General features: G+C 43.2%; 1 protein-coding gene across 1 annotated transcript in view; it reads left to right on the top strand.

Annotated features, from left to right (window-relative positions):
• Positions 1-6,870, top strand: part of BEND6 (BEN domain containing 6) — a 56,222-nt gene extending 49,352 nt beyond the window's left edge. The window contains exon 7 of the mRNA XM_084754663.1: positions 5,449-6,870. The gene's annotated coding sequence lies outside the window, so the exon portion shown is untranslated. The remainder of the gene's footprint in view (positions 1-5,448) is intronic.
• The last annotated feature ends 13,564 nt before the right edge of the window (positions 6,871-20,434 follow it).

Raw genomic sequence — 20,434 nt, 5'->3', positions numbered from 1 at the left:
TGTAATTCTCTTTTTTGTTGGGTCTTTATGTGGTTTAGGTATCAGAATATTTGTGACCTCATAAAAAGAATCAGGCAATGTTCCTTCTGTGTCTGCTTTGTGGAATAATTTGAGGAATATTGGGTTTAACTCTTCTTTTTTTATTTTTTATTAATTTATTCTTGTTACATCTCAATGGTTATCCCATCCCTTGTATCCTCCCATTCTTCCCTCCCTCCCATTTTCCCCTTATTCCCCTCCCCTATGACTGTTCCTGAGGGGGATTACCTCCCCCTGTACAAGTAGAACATTATGGTAGGCAGATTTGGGCCCAGGGGTCCCGCTCAAACTAAGGCACCAGCCAAAGACAATACAGGCGGTAAACTTTAAACCCCTACCCAGATCTAGCCAATGGGCAGAACATTCTCCACAGTAGAGTGGAGAGTGGGATATTACTTTCTCACGTACTCTGGTGCCTCACATTTGAACATATCCCCTGGAGGGGGAGACCTGGTGGCACTCAGAGGAAGGACAGCAGGTTACCAAGAAGAGACTTGATACCCTATGGGGTTAACTCTTCTTTAAAAGCCTGGTAGAATTCTGCACTAAAATGATCTGGTTCTGAGGTTTGGTTGGTTGGTTGGTTTTTGGTTTTTGGTGGGGTTTTTTTTGTTTGTTTGTTTTGTTTTGTTTTGTTTTGGTTTGGTTGGGTTGGGAGACTTTAATAACTGCTTTTATTTCCCCAGAGGTTATAGATCTGTTTAAGATGATTGTCTGATCTTGATTTAACTTTGATAGGTAGAATAGCAAAAAAATTATCCATTTCTTTTAGATTTTCAAATTTGGTGGAATATAGACTTCTAAAGTGTGTCCTTTTGATTCTCTGGATTTCCTTTGGGTTTGCTGTTATGTTCCCCCTTTTTGTCTCTAATTTTATTAATTCGGATCTTATTTCTCTATCGAAGTTCAGCTTCAACATCAACTGGGGAAAACTGAGGTGGGACGTGAATCCTGTGGCTAGCTGCCTGGTGACCCTGTAGGCTTTCTCTGAGGGCAACCTTCCAGGCCAGACTGATTGGTGCCGGCAATAGCTTCCACTGATGGCTCCTGGCAGAGCCTAGGGCTGACAGCTCCTAGTGGGGGCTAGAGCTGATGGTGGCAAACGTCTAAAAAAGAAAGGGAAAGAAGGAGAAGAAAGAGCCACGCACACACTTGGGAGGCAGAGGCAGGTGGATCTTTGTGAGTTCGAGGCCAGCCTGGTCTACAAAGCGAGTCCAGGACAGCCAAGACTACACAGAGAAACCCTGTCTTGGAAAGAAGGAAAAAAAAAGAACCACAGACACACACACACACACACACACACACACACACACACACACACACTTGATGATGAAGTAAGCCAGACTCCAGCAAACAGATTTAAACAAGCTTCTTCTATTTCTTACTTTACAGTTCATATACATACATACATACAGTTCATATACATACATACATACAGTTCATATACATACATACATACATACATACATACATACATACATACATACACACACACACACATCTTGGTGGATGGAAAAGATTCCAACCCAACCTTTTTTTTTCATTTTTTAAAATTAATTTATTCAGATTACATCTCAATTGTTATCCCCTCACTTGTATCTTCCCATTCCTCCCTCGCTCCTTCTTTCACCCTGTTCCCTTCCCTTAGGTCTGTGACAGAAGGGGACCTCCTCCCCCACCATATGGTCACAGCCTATCAAGTCTCATCTTGGTGGCCTGCTTATCCTTTCTCTGAGTGCCACCAGGCCTCCCCACCAAGGGGAAGTGGTCAAATATGCCAACCCACCCTTATACAGATACACACATCTTTGTGGATGGAAAACGATTCTAACAACTTTCTTGTTTCTCCCACAGCTTATATATCCCAGCAAGATCTTTCAAGCAGAACAAAAATCACAATGTGTTTATATTGTATTTCTCTATAAATAAATTAATACAATGAATATGCATAAGAAAATCATGTTCCCCAATACCTTCACATGATCAAATGTCTTACATATTATGGGGAGAAGCAAACATGAATAACAAGTTATTTCCAAGAGCCCACATACATTTGTACCTAAGCAATTTGTTACATATTAACAGAGTATAACCAAGCAAGGTGATTTCTCAGCCAGCTTTTCTTTACTGGCAGGCTGCAATTTGCAGTTACAAAGGATTCAATTATTTTAAGAAGCAGTCTTATAAAGACCTTAAAAGAATTACAAGTCTAAACGCCTATGTAAAAATGATCAGCCATTTCTACTTTAAGTCCTAAAGGTGCTCATCTACTCATTAATATGTTTTATTAAAGCATTTCAGGAAGCTGAGGGCAGAAAAATAGAATAAGGAAATCAGTCATCATCTTAGTCACCAGGCCAGCTTGAAAGAGTCATGTCAGCCAATGGTGCTATGGGCCACTGTTCTTGCTTTGCCAACCTCAAAGAGTCCCTAGCCTTACTAATAAGACTGGACTTTCTCTCAACTTCAATTGTCCCCTAAGATTTCCTGCATCAGGGCCAATAGCAAAAACATCTTTACCTCACTTTGCTAAACTATTTTTCCCTAAGACTTTCTACATCAGAGCCACTAACAAAAACAGCTAACCTTGTTGAACAATCTATTTTTTCCAGATTCTTCCTAAGGGTAGTGATCATTGTTAACAATCTACATCTGCAGGTTGTTTTCAGAGATGGTGGCTAAATCATTAATCTGCTCCAACAGCAATGCCTGAAAGAGATCAAGCATTGTTATTGCTTATGTCAATGATACTGCCCAGTGAGGGGCTGGAAGCTCCCTTTATAGAACTCACACAATTCACATGTTGAAGGGATTGTAAGGACCACAAAGGTAACAAGCAGAGCTGTGCTCCATAACAGCACAAAGTCCTCAGGACACGTAGTTCTCAGGGCTAGGCCTCGCCGAGGCCCACCCATCGTGGGTTTGCTAACCTGTGGGCTGTAGTCCATGAGTGCTAGAGCTGTTTTGCTGTTCCTCCTGCATGGCCCCAAACATTTCTCCACCTTTTAATTTGAATAAGGGTTTGTCAAATATATTGATTTTCTCAAATAACCAACTCTATGTGTCATTGATTCTTCTAAGTTTTTCTATTATATTGATTTCATCCCTGACTTTGACTATCTCTTGCTGTCTACTCCTCTTGGGTGTGATTCCTCCTTTTTGTCCTGGAGCTTTCAGGTGCACTGTTAAGCTGCTAGTATGAGATCTCCCCACCTTTTTAGCGTAGGCACTTAGTGCAATGACCGGGCCTCTAGATCCGCCTTCATTGTGCCCCGAAAGTTTGGGTATGTTGTGTTTTCATTTACATTCGATTCTAGAAAGCTCTAAAAAATGTTTTTGTAATTTCTGTCTTGACCCATTTTTCCATTCAGATGAGAGTTGTTCGGTTTCCGTGAGTCTGTAAGGGTTCTGTTCCATTATCACTCAGCTTTAATTCAGTGATGGTCAGATTGGATGCGGGATGTTATTTCAGTTGTCTTGTATCTGCTGAGACTTGCTTTGTGTCAGGTATATGGCCAGTTTTGGAGAAAGTTCCATGAGCTGCCGAGAAGAAGGTATATTGTTGTTTTTTTTTTTTTTGTTGGGTGAAATGTTCTGTAAGTGTCCGTTAGGTCCATTTATTTGGTTCATGTAGTCAGTTAGCTCAAGCATTTCTGTTTGGTTTTTGTCTGCGTGACCTGTTTGTTTACTAGTGTGAGAGGCATATTGAAGTCTCCTGCTCTCGCCATGTGAGGGTCAATATTGTTTCTTTTTATGAACATGGGTCCCCTTGTGTTTGGAGCACAGATGTTAAAAATTACGTTCTGGAGTCAGGCGGTGGTGGCACACGCCTTTAATCCCAGCACTGGGGAGGTGCAGGTGGGTTGATGTGAGTTCAAGGCCAGCGTGGCCTACAAAGTGAGTCTAGGACAGCCAGGGTTACACACAGAGAAACCCTGTCTCGAAAAACCAAAAAATAAAGAATTTCATTCTCTGAGTAGATCTTTCCTTTGATGAGCATGTAGTGTCCATCTCTTCTGATTAGTTTTGGCTTGAAGTCTGTTTTGTTACATATTCAAATGGCTACACCAACTTGCCTCTTGCGTTCATTTGCTTGGAATATCTTTTTCCAACCTGAACCCTGAGATAATGTCTATCCTTGACATTAAGGCATATTTCTCTTGGATGAGGAAGAAAAATGAATCCTGTTTCATATCCATTCTGTTATTCTGTGTTTGTGTGTTTGTTTGTTTGTTGAGGAATTGAGACTGTTGATATCAAGAGGTATCAGTGACCAATGGTTGTTGACTTCCTGTTGTTTATCCAAGCTATTTTAATGTCTTTTTCTTGTGCTTCAGCTATAGGATGTAATGTTCAGGCCCTGCTGCGGTAGGGTTGCTGGGCTGTAGTGGAGACATATTGTCCTGGCTGTAATTGATTGTGTTTTTACACTGGAGTTTAGGTATCTGGGTTTGGGATGCTTGTGATTCTAGGTACTGCTATCTGGTCTTGACTTTCTTGGGTGGGTGTTCTGTTCCTGGGTTTCTGTTGCTGCCCTTTCAGGTTCTTAGGAGAGTGTGGTGACTGTGGGTTGCCTGGTAAGGGAATGCTTGAGATCCCACCCGCCCGGTGTCACCTCTAGAGGCTCTGCTTAGGGACAGATGTAATCTCTTCCTGGTGCAGGAGCAGCCAGGCCCCATCCCTGAGAACTTCCAAAGGCCCCAAGCCCAGGACTTGAAACTCCGCCGACCCCACCCTCCCATCCCTCCCCACTCCCGGAAACACGGCATCCAGGAAACCCTACATAAGCTAGGAATTAGACTTGGGGTCTGGATGGAGGAGAGTAGAGATCTGCAGTTAGTCTACCCACTTCCCTGGCAGAGGCCAGCGGGTCCCCAGGGAAGGCATGAGGGAGCTGGAGGGTGACACAGAGGGGTGGAGTGGTGAGAGAACCTGTGTGATCTGCTGGAGATGGGGGAAGAGGGGAAGGGCGGCCACAGCAGATGGCCTGCTGCGGAGCTGGAGGTGAGCCTGGAGGATTGGATTTGGAGGAACGGAGGGGAAGTGAAGGTCTGAGATCACCTGCCTGCTTCCCCCTCTTCGGGGGCTCTGAATCAGGTAAACCTGGTTTGGGGAACTGCTAGCCAATAAGCACCCAATAGGCCTTACTGAGGACTATTATACAGAATTGTTGATGATTTTTTTTTTTAATGCTTGATTGGTATAGGGGGTTCATTTTACCTCGTTTTAAAATACAGCTAATAAAATTTAACCATTACAAATAAAAATTTAATATCAAATGTTTTAACTGTTTTCTGTGCTGGGATTCCTCTAAACTATGAAAGAGCTCACAAGGCATCTCAATAACAGTCATTCTTTTCTTTAATACAAGTGGGCATCTCTTTGAACCTTGCTCTTTTATTACTACAGGCATCTTAAAATAAAGCATGTTTGGTTTTATGTCAAACACTGGATTTTGCTGGAGCATCTGAGACGCGTCAAGGACTGGCTGCATGGCATCTGCAGTAGCCTTGGCTTTCCTGGAGGAGCAACAGACTGGCTGAAGAAGCTGCATGCAGAGCTCATACTAATTACTAGTGATGCATCAAACCAGAGAATGTCTGCCAAACAAGCATGCGATATGGTTCCTTTGGAAATATGCATTTTTCACAGCCCTAAATACTTCCCTGTAGAACTAAGTTAAAAATAATATCAGCTCTTATCACAGCAACAAAAACATCAGCCCTCCAGATCAGTCGCTGTCCCCCACAAACATTGTGCATTATTACTATCAGTGACTCCCCATTATGTATTTGGGGGAGAGGGGATTTGGCAAGCACATGTTTGGTAAAAATACAATTGAGATAATAGAAATACAATACAAAATACAAATACAAAAGGAATAAAGTGAGCCTAACTGATGATAACCATGCCTAGCCAACTAATGATGACTTAACATTAAAGCGACGAGGCTAGTCTGTGACCTAAAAATGTGTGAAATAGGATCATGGAAAATACAAAAACATAAAAGTCATTTCAATGTTAAACTATCCCTGCATAGTCCTAAAAGCCTAAAAGTCCATTTTTGTTTGTTAATTCGATGCTCATATTTTTATAATAGTCTCTTAGTTTATGAAGAAGACATACCTCTCAATATCCATTGCCCAAAGCATACCGGATTCAGATGTGTAATGTTAAACACATTGCCTAAAGTGCATGTAGGGCATAATATCAAGTTTGATCAGCTGTGATGCTAAACTGCTTAATTTTAACACATTTATTCCCACTGTAGCAGAAGAAAAATTAATTGAAAAAATTAGTACTTGTTTTAAAATGGCACAGAAAATGCCATTTTGTAAATCAACAAAAGAAAAAATATTTTTCAAAGACTTTTCACTTAATAAAAGATTACCTAACTACTTTGCAATGTGAAGCTATGTGCCCCCCCCCACCCCCCACCCCCCCGTCTGTCTCTCTCTCTCTCTCCCTCTCTCTCTCTCTCTCTCTCTCTCTCTCTCTCTCTGACAAAGTTTCTCTCTGTAGCCCTGGTTGTCCTGGAATAAACTCTGTAGACCAGGCTAGCCTCAATCTGAGAGATCTGCCTGCCTCTGCCTCCAAAGTGCTGGGATTAAAGGTGTGCACCACCATGCCCAGTGAAGCTGTGCTTTTTGAATGTGTAAAGTGGTGTTGAAGCTTGGAAAGGGAAAGTGCAGTGCCGTGGACCCAGGGAGTACTCTGTAAAGGTTGCTTGATATAACAATGCAGTTGTACAAAACAAATATTCTCAATGAAGTAAATTATGTAACATTTGCTACTTTCAATTAAATAAAATTTAACTCCATTGAAAACCAATGCATGCTCTTGTTGTTCTTTTTTTTTTTTTTTTCATAATGTATTATCTTCAGGGCAAAAGAAATTGTTTTTCTAGGCAGAAGACTGCTTCTTCAACACACTGAAGCACCAGCTTCCTTCCATGACACTGTGGACAACAGAGGAAACATTGAGTGACTATGTGAAGTCCTGAGTGAATGCTTGTTATTGACAAGGATCACTGCCTCAGAGCATGGGAATTGGCAAAACCTTCCTCTATCCCAGATGGGTTATTTAGGAACCATTACTGCAAACAAAACAAAACAATAAACGAAAACTAGGAACTGCAGCTTACTCTTCTCAGGTGACTGCAAACACACACACACACACACACACACACACACACACACACACACACACACTGACCCCAGCTTTTCTGTCTGTGTATCTGCCCTTTCTCCATTCCCTTTCACCCCAGTCAGGCTTGCAGGACCAACCCATGCTGGATGCAGTGATGAGTCCTTCATGCCTCAAAACCAGTACCACCTGGGAGATTCTTGCAGATTACCAAGTTTGGCTGCCAGAACAAGGCACAGTGTGTTTCTCCGTCTCCCCCAGTGGTGGCGGTAGCTGCAGCGAGGAAGTGAATTAGGAAGTTATAAACCCTGGGAAGTGAGAATGACTGTGTCTGATTTGCTAGGGCTGAAGGAGACAGGATACTCATTTGTATACCATGGTACCTTGCCTCCATAGCATGGTGCCTTTATCACCGGAAGACAATACTTAATTATCCTCTGTGTGAGAGGATGGTGTGCCAGGGTACAATTAGAGACCCATTTGTTAGAGGCTAAGATCTCAGCACAGAGTGGGGTACTTTCCGGAACTCCCTGTGACTGTTAGGAAAAGTCGGGCCTGCATTTTCTTTTCTTTCTTTTTCTTTTTCTTGGGGGGTGGGGGGGTTGTTCGAGTCAGGGTTTCTCTGTGTATCCTTGTATCCTTGGCTGTCCCAGACTCACATTGTATACCAGACTGGCCTCAAACTCATGCTGATCCACCTGCCTCTGCCTGCCGAGTGCTGGGATTAAAGGTGTGTGCCACCACCGCCCAGCAGGGCCTGCATTTTCTATGTGATGCTCCTTACAAAATTCTGGAGTCACCAGATCATGTAAGGTAAAGGGCCCTGCTGAGAAAGGGAATCCTGTTCTTCATAGTCCGAGTGCGAGGAATCAGCTGTCCAAAGAAGACCAGACTTCAATCTTAACCAGCAGAGCTCTACAGTACAGGGTTGGCCCCATTGGACCACAGCTTCTACGTACTGATACTGAGGAAATGAACTAATATTTGTGATCAGTGATGTTTGTGTCTTCTTAACCACCACTCATTTCTTAGCTCCAGCTAAGTGTTATGCCCAGACTGCGGGGGGTGGGGGGGTGGGGGGGATGGGGAGACCCCAAAGACCACTAGGAGTCTGAAGTCATATGCAAAAGCAAAGAGCCTTTATTCAAGCTCAAACTCAACTGTCCTTAGGCAGGGTTTTTATTGTGCTTACAGCAAGAAACCGGGAGTTTCCAGTTTTGCAGTTATGGGATTGGCTGACATTTAGCAAGGTTGGGTTGGCACTAGGGGATTGGTCGAACTTGACCTCAAAATGAGTGAGCAATCTATCAATAACATCTGGGTACATTAGGTACTTGATTGGTTCGAGCCTAGGGTGGTTCCTTCCTGCAGCAGTTTGTGGTTTCCCAGCAACAGAGGTGAACTTAAGGACATGTTCAAGGTGGTGCCTCCTGACAAAATGGAGTCACATTAGCTAGGGCTCTTCACTAAGCAGCATCAATCGTCCCCACAAAGCAAAGGTTTCAATTTGGTGGTTCTAGCCCTTCAATAATGTCACAAGCCAGGCCTCCATCATCCACAAGGTTCTCACTCTTATCTTCCAAGTTCCCATAGTAACCCATTTGAGCACTAGGAGGTTTTTCATCCCAAAGCTCTGAGGTCCTTCACTCCTCCCCTAAACATGGTTAGGCCCATAAGAGCAATTCTGTACTAACACAACACCAGTTTCTGTCTTAGGGTTACTACTGATGTGATAAAACACCACAACCAAAAACAACTTGAGGAGGGAAGGGTTTATGCCAGCTTCTAGCTGTAGTCCATGGTCAGAGCATGGTCCAGGAATGGAGCCATGAGACTTATGCGTGCTCGTGAGAAAACTCCAAGAAAACAAGATGGGAGACTCATAACCTCAGCTTCTTCAAACGTGGACTTGTTCTTGAAATGTGTTTTTGTGCTCCTCCCAAGGTGTAGCCCATAGGTGTGTGTTTACTTCATGTTCCTCAGTATTTCTTGCTGTGGTTATTCAATGAAATGTTTAACCCATCCTTTCTATGCCTCTGAGGAAAAACATCTTTCTGAGATGCAGCTTGTCTTTGTGATTGTCCACAGCTTGAGCCCGTGAAAACTTTACTCCTGTGAATCTTCTCAACCTTCAGCGTGTGAATTGTGTGAGGCTCCGAATAAAGCTGGCTACTGCATGAGACTTTGGTCTGCCTCATTTTATCAGCTCCATTCTCTCAGAGTATGCTTCTAGAGTAGTAAACAAGTGGCACCCAAACAGGGACCTGAGGTCGGTTACAAGATACAGCGTTGGGACCCCTACAGGAGGAGATGAGTGAGAACAGTGTCAGAAAGAAACCTGGAAAGCTTTGCCTTATGTCAGTTTTTGCGGGTTTTTTGTTTGTTTGTTTGTTTGCTTCAGAAAGGGACACAGGTATCAAAATCATCACTGTTAGGTTGTTCACTGGCTGTTTATATTTTTCCAGGAGAAGGAACTTGAGGTGAAGACGTACCGGGCAGAGTCCAAAAGAATATTGAAAAGACATGTAACAAGGGGGAAAGACACCGTTCAGTTCTGAGTCACCTGGGCATTAATTCAGACTTATTAAGATCCTTCAGGAAGATAAGAAGGACACTAATCATGAGGAAGAGATGACTAATCTCTTGAATACATATAAGCTGGATAATCAAGCTTAAAGATAGTAAAAGAAGTTTAAAAAGAAAAAAAGGAGAGTCTCCTCATTCAGGAAAGTCAGAAAGTGAGAACAGCAGCACCAACATGTACACTGGTCAGCTCCCCAGCTCCCTTACCAGCACCTCCTATAAAGAGTAGCCATTGCCCAGATCTAGCCGATGGACAGGACATTCTCCACCGTTGAGTGGAGAATGAGGTCTGACTTTCATGCAAACTCAGGTGCCCCATTTTTGACCATGTCCCTTAATGGGGAGACCTGAGGGCACTCAGAGGAAGGATAGCAGGTTACCAAGAAGAGACTTGATACCCTATGAGCATATACAGAGGGAGGAGGTCTCCCTCAGTCACCGTCATAGGGGAGGGGAGTAAGGGGGAAATGGGAGGGAGGGAGGAATGGGAGGATACAAGGGATGGGATAACAATTGAGATGTAATATGAATAAATTAATTAAAAAAAAAAAGAGTATCCATTGCCTGCAAAGGACCCAGAAGCATGGAATGAGGAAGCTGACAATCAATCTGATCTTCCATTCCTTCCACTTCCTGCTAAGGATTTAGGAGAGCCTATGAAATTGCTAAGTTTACAGTTTAGGCAAGCTAGCTTATGGCAGAGAAAAGAAACTTGTTAGCAATTTCTTTCCAGCCTTGTGAGCTGCGTTTTGGTATATCCAGGGCAATTTCAGAAAAATTAGACATGGATATAACAAAAGGTTTTTTGGTTTTTTGGTTTTTGTTTTGGAAGTGTGTGCCTCCTATGGACCTGCTGTTCCATGATGTTATAAATTTCTTTTTGGTTGGAGCAATAATGCACAATGGTTGCTGTGTGGTTTTTATATGATGATTGACACGGCTCTTGGCCCTTCCCAGTGTCTTCATTGGCAAGTGTGGCTTGCAGATGAAGCCCATGAAAGCGTTCAACAACTAGGACTGAGGGCGATCTTGGAAATGTCTCATATGAAATGCTGACAGGGACTGGTATATATGGCCATTAAGAAAACAGATCATCAGTTATATAATATCCCTGCATCTCTCCCATGTTAGGGACTTAGCTATAGCTGCTAAGAAGAAAACCGATAAGAGATCTGACTTCAGGTCTAGTTATATAAAAATTATGCAGGGACCCTCTGAGCCTTGTGCTGATTTCATAGGGAGATTCAAAGATGCTATTGAGCAACAACTAAAAGAGGAACAAATTCAAGAGTTATTATTAAAACAGCTGGATTTTGATAATGCCAATGAAGATTGCCAAGGAATAATCAGACTTCAGAGAGAGACAGGAAATTGTATGTATGGACTTTCCGAAGTTATGTAGGGACCTAGAAACACAGAGAAAATTTAGCTGCTTTTAAAACATATGCAGATGTTCAAAAGCAGATGTCAGCAAAATGTTTCAATTGCAGCTGGCCTGGCCAAATGTAAATTATCACTACAAAAATAAATTCTCAGAATCAAGGGGCTCCTGGCATATTCCCTAAATGCAAGAAAGAAAAACATTTGGCTGAGGAATGCTGATCTAAATATGATAAGGATGGCAATACATTGCCTAGCAACAATAACAATACCAGTCAACAATAGGGGATATGGGTCCAGTCCCTTCCTTTGCCCCTCCCCACCCAGAGGACCCAAAAAGAGTAACATTTGTGTCAGCTCCAGATTGTACTCAATCTATTCTTTCTTTACTCAGGGAAGTTTGGCGTCTGATATTCCTTTTCCTAAAGATGTTGCCATTTCAACCTCTAAAATATCCTTTTAAGTTACACGGGATATCGGGATCTATAGTGCCCGGGACAGTGGGCCTTTTATTGGGTCACAATAGTTTAGCCAAGAACTCAGAGTTCATACAGGACTCATTGGTAAATATTATACAGGGGGATCACAGCCATAATCGTAGTGCCTGCTGATTGGCAATTTAAAGCAGGAGGAAAAATGAAGTTATTATTATCGCCTTACACAGCACCTTCATCGAATAATGCACTTCATGAGGGAGGATTTGGCAGTATGGATAAAACTGTAGCTTTAAGCATCTTAGTGGAGGAGAATAATAAACCATTAATTGGATTTAAAAATAAGAGGAAAAACTTTTGTAGGAAAAAAACTGGTTCTGGACCCGAACTGATGCCCCCATTATAACCACAAAAGAATGGCCTGTTGTGGAGGTAAATTTAACCCTAATTGAGTTGGGAACTATGAGGTCTAATGAGATTAAACAAAGTGCTACAAAATTAACAATGCATAGGTCCAGAATGCATCCTGGAGCCTCGTATTACTCATGAGAGTGTCAACCACAAACTGCTTTGGAGATGTGTATTCCCACTGCTAATGCTATCCCTGCCTTACAAGCGTGATGGCTGATGGGGAGAATGGGATATCAGAAAAGGAACGGACTAGGAAAAGAGTTGCTAGCGATTATTAAATCTATATTTCCACAAGGACAAAAACATAAAGATGGATTAGGATTTTCACAAGGGCCATGGAAACCTATAAAAGTTACATGAAAATCTAGTGAGCCAGTCTGGACACCTCCATGGCCCCTCCATTTCTAAAGAGAAATTACAGACTCTTCACCAGGTAGTGAGAAAGCAGCTGCAGAATGGGCAAACCCATGGAATTCTCCTGGGTGTTTTTGTAATTAAGCAACCTGGTAAGTGGAGACTGTTGATTGACTTACAGGATGTCAGCGCCACCATGTGGACAACGGGAGCCTTACAGTCTGCTTTACCTATGCCCACAGCTATTCCTAGATTGGCCTTTAATAGCTTTTAGTTTTTAAAAATTGCTTTTATACTATATAGGTTGATCCTGATGGCAAGGTGCGTTTCCCTTTTCTGTTTCCTCACTCATCCATAAAGAACCTCAACTCTGTTATCAATGGGTTGCATCACCTCAAGGTGTGACAAACTGCCCTCCTCCGTGTCAATACCATCCAGGAAAGGCTTTAGAGCCTCTGAGGCTGGCCTTCCCTCAGGCTAACACTATTTGTTACACGGATGACGTTCTGTTAGCCACCTCCAAAGAAGAGCTACAATCCATACATGACATGACTTAGGATATGCTAAAAAAAAAAAAATGGGCTGATTATTGTACCTGAAAAAGTCCAAAGATCAGATACTTTGCAATATTTGGGACAACTAGTTACTAGAACAAATGTTAAACCACGCCAAAATAAAATGTCCATTAGACCAGACAATTTAAAAACACCTAGCGACATTTAGAATTTATTAGGGAGTCCTAATTGGCCGTGCCCTTCTTTAGGACTGCCTAATTATGTACTAGCCAGTCTATTTTAAGGTCTAGGAGAGACGGCACTGCATAGTCCTCACATACCATCTTGAGAGACAAGAAAAGAGCCTACCGCTATTTGACTCCAGGCTAAAAGAGACATTTGTGCACTGGGTAGATCCTTCGCTGCCTTTATTTTTTGATATCTTATTTAATTTTAATTTGTGTGTGTTGGTATGAGAGTGTGTCAGATCTTGGAGTTACAGACAGTTGTGAGCTGCCATGTGGGTGCTAGGGAATTGAACCCTGGTCCTTTGGAAGAACAGGCAGTGCTCTTAACTACTGAGCCATCTCTCCAGCCCCCTTTGCTGCCTTTAAATATACTTATTTTCTCCACTAAATTGTTTCCCCTCTAAAGGATAAACTTTTGGAATGGGTCTTTTTCCACTGTAAGGGCCAGAAAATACTAACTGCTTGCCCTTCCTGCTCAGTTAGTAAGTCAAGGGAGGACCCGATGTCAACGGGTCTATGGATTTGATCTTTGTTGTGTTCCCTTACCCTTTACTAAGAGTTGTTTTTTTTTTTTAAAGAGTGGTACAGAGCTCTATGTCTTTTCAAATTTCATTTGTGGATGGAAGGATAGGAAATCATTATCCATTTGGTAAGGTATGGGATTTCCTCTGTGCAAGCTGAATTTGCGATCACAAAAAGCATCCAACCTTCTCCCCTTCCACAGGCAAATATTCATTTCATCAGTGATCCATCTAAGGGTGTAGCAGGGCTTCGTGGTCCAGACATTCACTAAGCTACTGTTAGATCATTCCCCTTAGCCCAACAGATGGATCTGGCTGTTTTGACTTATCTATTATGGCTAATCCATAATTGTCTCGGGCTCGGCTTATGGTGCAGGAGTATTTCCAGCAACCGCTTTAATTTTATCTTCACATTCGGTCATGCTCACATTACTACAGGAACCACAACATCTGGTTAAACTCCACACACATCCTCTGATTATTACTCACCCTCTACGTTCTCTGGATTCATTGCAGAAGGAGCTAGGCAAGCTGACACAGTAGCCTGCCCTACTCGTACATCTCCAGAACAGCATCACCAGCACCTACGCACCAGGGCTGATAGACTTCGCGTACAACACCACATCCCACTTAGACAAGTGAGGCGAACTGTGCAGGAATGTCTTACCTGTGCTCCCTTACATTGTCCAAGTCGTATAGCTGGAGTCAATCCCATTAGTAAAAATACTAATGACTATGGCGACTGGGTGCCACTCATTTTGCGCGGGTCTTGGATGTTGTGTCTGCACATTTGCACTGATACATATAGAAATTTTCTCTGGTCTGTACCAGGTCCTCAGGGAATGTCTCTGCAGTGCGCTCTTCTCTTATACAAATATTTGCTGCTATGGGAATGCCTATTTCTATAAGCCCTGATAATGGACCAGCCTATAGCAGAATAAAAAATTAAGAATTTCTGTAAAGAATGGAATATTAATCATTTTATAGTCATTCCTTGTAATCCTCTGTTGGTTTTGGTTTTTTTAACGATCTTATTTTATTAGTAATTTATTAAAGGACTGTACCTCCCTTACAACCTGGCTAACCTAAACAGGAGGGCAAGGAGATTAAGGAAAACAAGAACGAAACCTTCTGGGTGTCAGTTTCATAGGGCCGCACCTCCGTCGACTGAACCTGGAGGAAACCACGGAGCTCACTGCCCGGAGCCAAATCCTCCAACTGCCATTGGACAGTAACCTCTGATCTCTCTCCCGGCAGAGTCGCCAGAGTCTGTCTTTTGTCTTGGGCTGAAACTTCCTCTCTCTGAGTCTATCTAAGATCCTTATCACTTTGGGGTTTTTGTTTGTTTGTTTTTGGTTTCTCTGTCTAACAGCTCTAGCTGCGCTGGAACTTGCTCTGTAGATCAGAGCTGGCTTTGAACTCACAGAGATCTGCCTGCCTCTGCCACCCAAGTGCTGGGATTAAAGGTGTGCGCCACCACCGCCCGGCTTCTTTTATCAGTTTGTAGAGGAAGGTCTCAGTCAGGGAAAGCCACCCAAGACTGCTTTCACCTTGGGCCCAGCCTAAGGCAAGGTTAGATTCTCTCCACAATCCTCAAGGACAGGGCATAATTAAAAGAGCACACAGAACATTGAAACAACAATTATTATTATTTTTTAATTGAAAAGAGGAAGCACCAAAGAATATTCCTGCACTTGTTAAAAAAGATTTATTTATTTATTATTATGTATACAGTGCTCTGCCTGCATGTACACCTGCACTCCAGAGGAGGGCATCAGATCTCATTATAGATGGTTGTGAGCCACCATATGGTTGCTGGGAATTGAACTCATGACCTCTGGAAGAGCAGTCAGTGCTCTTAACCTCTGAGCCATCTCTCCAGCCCCCTCCTGCACTTGCTCTTAATTTTTAAAATTTGCCTCAAAGTGATATATGTTCAAGACTATTTCTCTACAGAACATTTGGGACTGCCATTAGATATGTCTGTTTGGTTTAACCAATTTGAGATTTGGAAACCCGGCTGGCTGAAGAAAACTGGGAAGAGGTACATATGTGTCTGTTATACACCTGAATGGAATAGGAGATCTTGGTATCATGTTTGACCACGTGATACTTACCTTTCCTGTTATTTTTGCTGTTGGTCAGTCTGTGCTGTGCAAGGTCCAGCCATCAGCCAGGATAGTCTTCACTTTGATGTCTTTCTGTCCCTGACTACCAAATGCCTCTGCTGCTCACACTTGGCTTTGCTGCCTGGGTTCCCTCATCTGCTTGGGGAGTTTCCAAATTGTTCTCATGCTCTTTCTCGAAAGGATCTCCCAAATGTATTGAGAGCATGGGAAACGACCCAACGCCAAGACCCGTGTAGGCCAGTGCTTCTCAACCTTCCTAATGCTGTGACCCTTTAACACAGTTCCTCGTGTTGTGGTGACACCCGGATATAAAATAATTTTGTTGCTACGTCATAACTGTAATCCTGCTCCTGTTGTGAATTATAATGTAAATATCTGTGTTTTCCAATGGTGTTAGATGATCCTTGTGAAAAGATGTCTTGTAACTCATAGGTTGAGAATCATTGGTGTAGGCAGAGGCTCTGTGTTTGAACTTTTAAGACTTCCTAGGTTGGTCGGGTTTTGTTGTCTTGGCACAAACAAGAGTTACCTAAAGAGGGAACAACAACCGAGGATTTATTTCTACTAGACTGGCCCATAGGCATGCCTGTGTGGGATGTTCTTGATTAATTACTCACGGGACAAGGCCCCTCCCACCATGGGTGGTGCCAGTCCTGAGCTTGTAATCCTGAATTGTGTAAGAAAGCAGGCTGAGCAAGCCATAGAGGACAAAGCCAGTAGACAGCATTCTTGCAAAGCCTCTGTTTCGGGGTCCTGCCTTGGGCTTCTGCCCTGACTCCCTGAGGGGTAGATTGTGACCTCAGAGTTGTAAAATGAAATAAATTCTTTTCTCACTGAGTTGCTTTTGGTCGTGGTGTCTATCACGGCAACTGAGAGCAAACTAGAGCACTTCGTGATTACTGGTTCCCCCTGCAGGAAGAATGCAGCTGTGGGTACCAGGCAGTTTTTTAGAGCCTCAGAGTTCTATGTACTGCAGGAAAGAACAGATAGATGGCTCCAGAGTTTGCTCCTCAGTCTGACCTCAGGCTCAAAGGTATCAAACTTATGAGTTTTACAGCTGGGCGTGGTAGCACACATCTTTAACTCCAGCACTCAGGAGACAGAGGCAGGTGGATTGCTGTGAGTTCGAGGCCAGCCTGGTCTACAAAGTGAGTCCAGGACGGCCAAGGATACACAGAGAAATCCCATCTCGGAAAAAACAAAAACAAAAAACAAAAACAAACCCTTCAGAGTTTGCTCAGCCCAAGAGACCTGTTCCTGGTAACCCAGAACAGGCTATCTTTTCCTGCTCAGGTCTCTGCCAGAGATGAGCCTCTTGCTGAAAGGACTAGTTTGTCAGAGTCCGGCTCTCCTGCCTTCCACAACTCTGTACCTAGACTTTCAATCACCTACAGGCTGTGGCAGCGCACAGTGAAGTTCCCTGACATGTAAACTTGTTTCTTGTTGTTAGTGCCCCAGAGTAGCTCATCTTGTGACATTGGTTTATTCGTTTACAGTTCCATATATGCATATAATGCATTCTGGTCGCACTTTACTCTCTCACCCTCTTACTAACTCCACCAACTTTCCCCTTTCAGACCAAGTCCCAATTCCACTTTCCTGTCTTTTTGTTTTTGCTTCACGCCCTACTTGATTTCATGAGGACCACTCACATGGACATGAGTGTGACGCTACTCATTGGATGGCTCAGGGTTTTTTTTGTTTTGCTTTGTTTTGTTTTGTTTCAAGACAGGGTTTCTCTAGAAGTCCTGGCTGTCCTCGACTCGCTTTGTAGACCACGCTGCCAGGCTGGCTGCCACCGTGCCTAGCTAGGATGGCTCAGTTTTTAACCACAGATTTTTCCCTCAAGATGACCCTTGACCACTGTCCTCTGTGTTGCATAGGGTGACGACGGCCTTCTTCTCCACTGTAGTCCCAGTCATTATCTCACCAATTGTCCAGTTCCGTGTGGCTTACCTTTGGAAGCTGCTGTTCCTTGTTCCCTCACTTGGAAGCTCTTAAGCTAAGCTGCGTTTGGTTTACTGTAGTTACTGTCTTTCTTCTCCTTCATTTTTCCGACAGAGTCGTTTGTGCCTGTTAAATATAGGATCGTGCTTTCTTTGAATAGAGTTTATTTTATTTCTTCCTTCCCACTGTTATTGTTGTTGTTGTTGTTGTTGTTGTTGTTATTATTATTATTATTATTATTATTATTATTATTATTATTATTATTATAGACAGGTTTCTCTGTGTAGCCTTGGCTGTCCTGGACTCCCTTTGTAGCCCAGGCTGGCCTTGAACTCACAAAGATCCACCTGCTTCTGCCTCCCGAGTGCTGGGATTAAAGGTGTGCGCCACCACGCCTCGTGTCTTTCTTGCTCTGGCTAAGAGAACTCTATGCACTCTATGCTTTGAGAATGGGAGGAGTACATTTCTTGCCTTATTATTTTTGTTAGAGGAAATGCTTTTTGGTTTTTCTCACTTAGGGTAACATTAGCTATATGTTTGTCAGAAATGTTTTTTGGTATGTTGAGGTATGAGCTATTTGTAGCTTCTTCAGAGGAGTGTTGGACTTTGTTGGGGGATTTTCCTGCATCTTTTGAAATAATCGCTTCATTTTTGTTCATGTTTCTATTTCTAGCTGAATGGCAATTATTGGCTTCCCTATGGTCCAACATCAGCACATCCCTAGATTGAAACCAATGTGATTATGGTGTATTGTCTTTTTAATGTACTGTTTTGTTCACAAGAGTCTTATTCAGAATGTTTTTTTAAACTTATTATATTTATTTATTTAATTATTTTGTGCAGATGGAAAGTGTTGCAGGATATTTGAGCCCATTGTGAACCCTGAGATTGTCAACTGCAAAAACCTGTTTCTAGTTGTGGAGTGGCTCAGCCCTAACACACACCTTTAGCCCAAGAGTTTTCTGTCTGCTGTAAACAGGTACTTGCGGTGTGGCTCAGCCCTAACACACACCTTTAGCCCAAGAATTTTCTGTTTGCTGTAAAAAGGTACTTGCGGTGTGGCTCAGCCCTAGCACACACCTTTAATCTAAGAGGTAAATAAAGTCAACCCTAGGTCAAGAGGAGGAACAAGAAACCAGCTGACGGGGATTAAAGAGAAAGGATGGACATTGAGAGAGGGGTATTTAAGACAGCATGGAGAAGAAGAGCTTTTGGCTTTTTCTATCTGGGGCGTGAGCCAAGTAAGAAATGCTTTTTCCTCCGGGACATGAGCTGAATAGGAAGGTCAGCTGGGTGCTTTCTCTGCCTCTCTGAGCTAGTAGGCTTCCACCTCAGCATCTGGCTCCTGCGTCTTTATTGGTAAAATTGAATGATTGGGATTTTCTTTCTTTCTTTATAACATCAGGGAAGGGACCTTACAGAGCAAGTGTAGTGTGGAAGGCGGATAAACAGAAAGCTCTAGGATTAAAGGTGTGTGCTAGAGCTAAGTCACATTAAATGAGAAACAGGTTTTTACAGTTCATAATTTCAGGGTTCACAATGGGATCAAATATCCTGGAACATTTTTCTCCTGGGCTATCTCCCAGCCCTCCTATCCCATTTGCCTCTTTTTAAAAAATATTTATTATGTATACAATGTTCAGCCTGCATGTATACCTGCAGGCCAGAAGAGGGCACCAGATCTCATCATAGATAGTTATGAGCCACCCTGTGGTTGCTGGGAATTGAACTCAGGACCTCTGGATGAACAGTCAGTGCTCTTAACCTCTGAGCCATCTCTCCAGCCCCTATTTGCATCTTTTAATTGTTAAGACTGTTTGCAGTTGTGTTCATTATTGAAAGCTATGTACCAACTTATTCCTTTATTTTAGAGGTTTGCTTTAAAATGTCATTCCCTGCCCCCCTTAATTCTCATTAATCTATCCTTGCCTTCCCATTTGAACCATTCTTTCCCCACTACTGTGCTTGCCTACACTTTTGCTCTATGTGTGTGGTATTCCTTGATGTGTCTTCTGTGGTCCTGGCCTTGTGTTCCTATATGGCTTCGGTGTGTGCTTTCCATGGGAGTCATATTTTTCTTTCATTTGTAAAGGATTATTTTGATGTATATAGGGAATTTTGTTGCCGATTATTTTGTTTTAGGGTTTGAAGGTTATCTGGCCTTGAAGGGTTTCTGCTGAGACGCATACTATTGTGCCTGCTTCTTTTTGTGTTCACTCTGTAAGTTGGTGAGGTAAGCAGGCTGAACCTCCCACCGCCCCGCCCCGCTCCCCCAGCCTCCCCCCACCCCACCCCCCACCCCCACCCCGGCCTTGGCCAAGAGTGTGTTGCTAAGGTTGAGTTTCTCTTCTTTGCCTATGGGAAACTGACAGAGAGAGCTCTGCAGCCTGTGGGGCCAGGCAGGTTCCCCCTCGCTCTAGATGTGCTAGTGCAGCAAACGTCCAAAGCTAGAGGCGGCGTTTCCTGAGTGTAGCAGGGAGTGGGGAAAGCTAACTACACTAAGTTCTGAGCTGGGTGGAAGCAGTCATAAGAAACCAGCCTCTCCTGCCTGCAGATCTCAGTCAGCTTAGAGCCTGGCCCTCAGGAAACCACCCTACGGGAGGCGAGAGGCGGCAAAATTTGGATAGTCACAGTTCTTAGTCTCTTCGGAAACAGAGTGTAGGGAGGCAGCTCCGGATTCCAAGCCATCCGCTGGCCATGAGCTCACTGCTCACCACAGAAAACACCAGCGACCTGCACACCCTCCAT

Source organism: Acomys minous, assembly GCF_964271855.1.
Source record: "Acomys minous genome assembly, chromosome: 13".
NCBI classification, from domain to species: domain Eukaryota; kingdom Metazoa; phylum Chordata; class Mammalia; order Rodentia; family Muridae; genus Acomys; species Acomys minous.
This window is presented reverse-complemented; position numbering and strand designations above follow the sequence as displayed.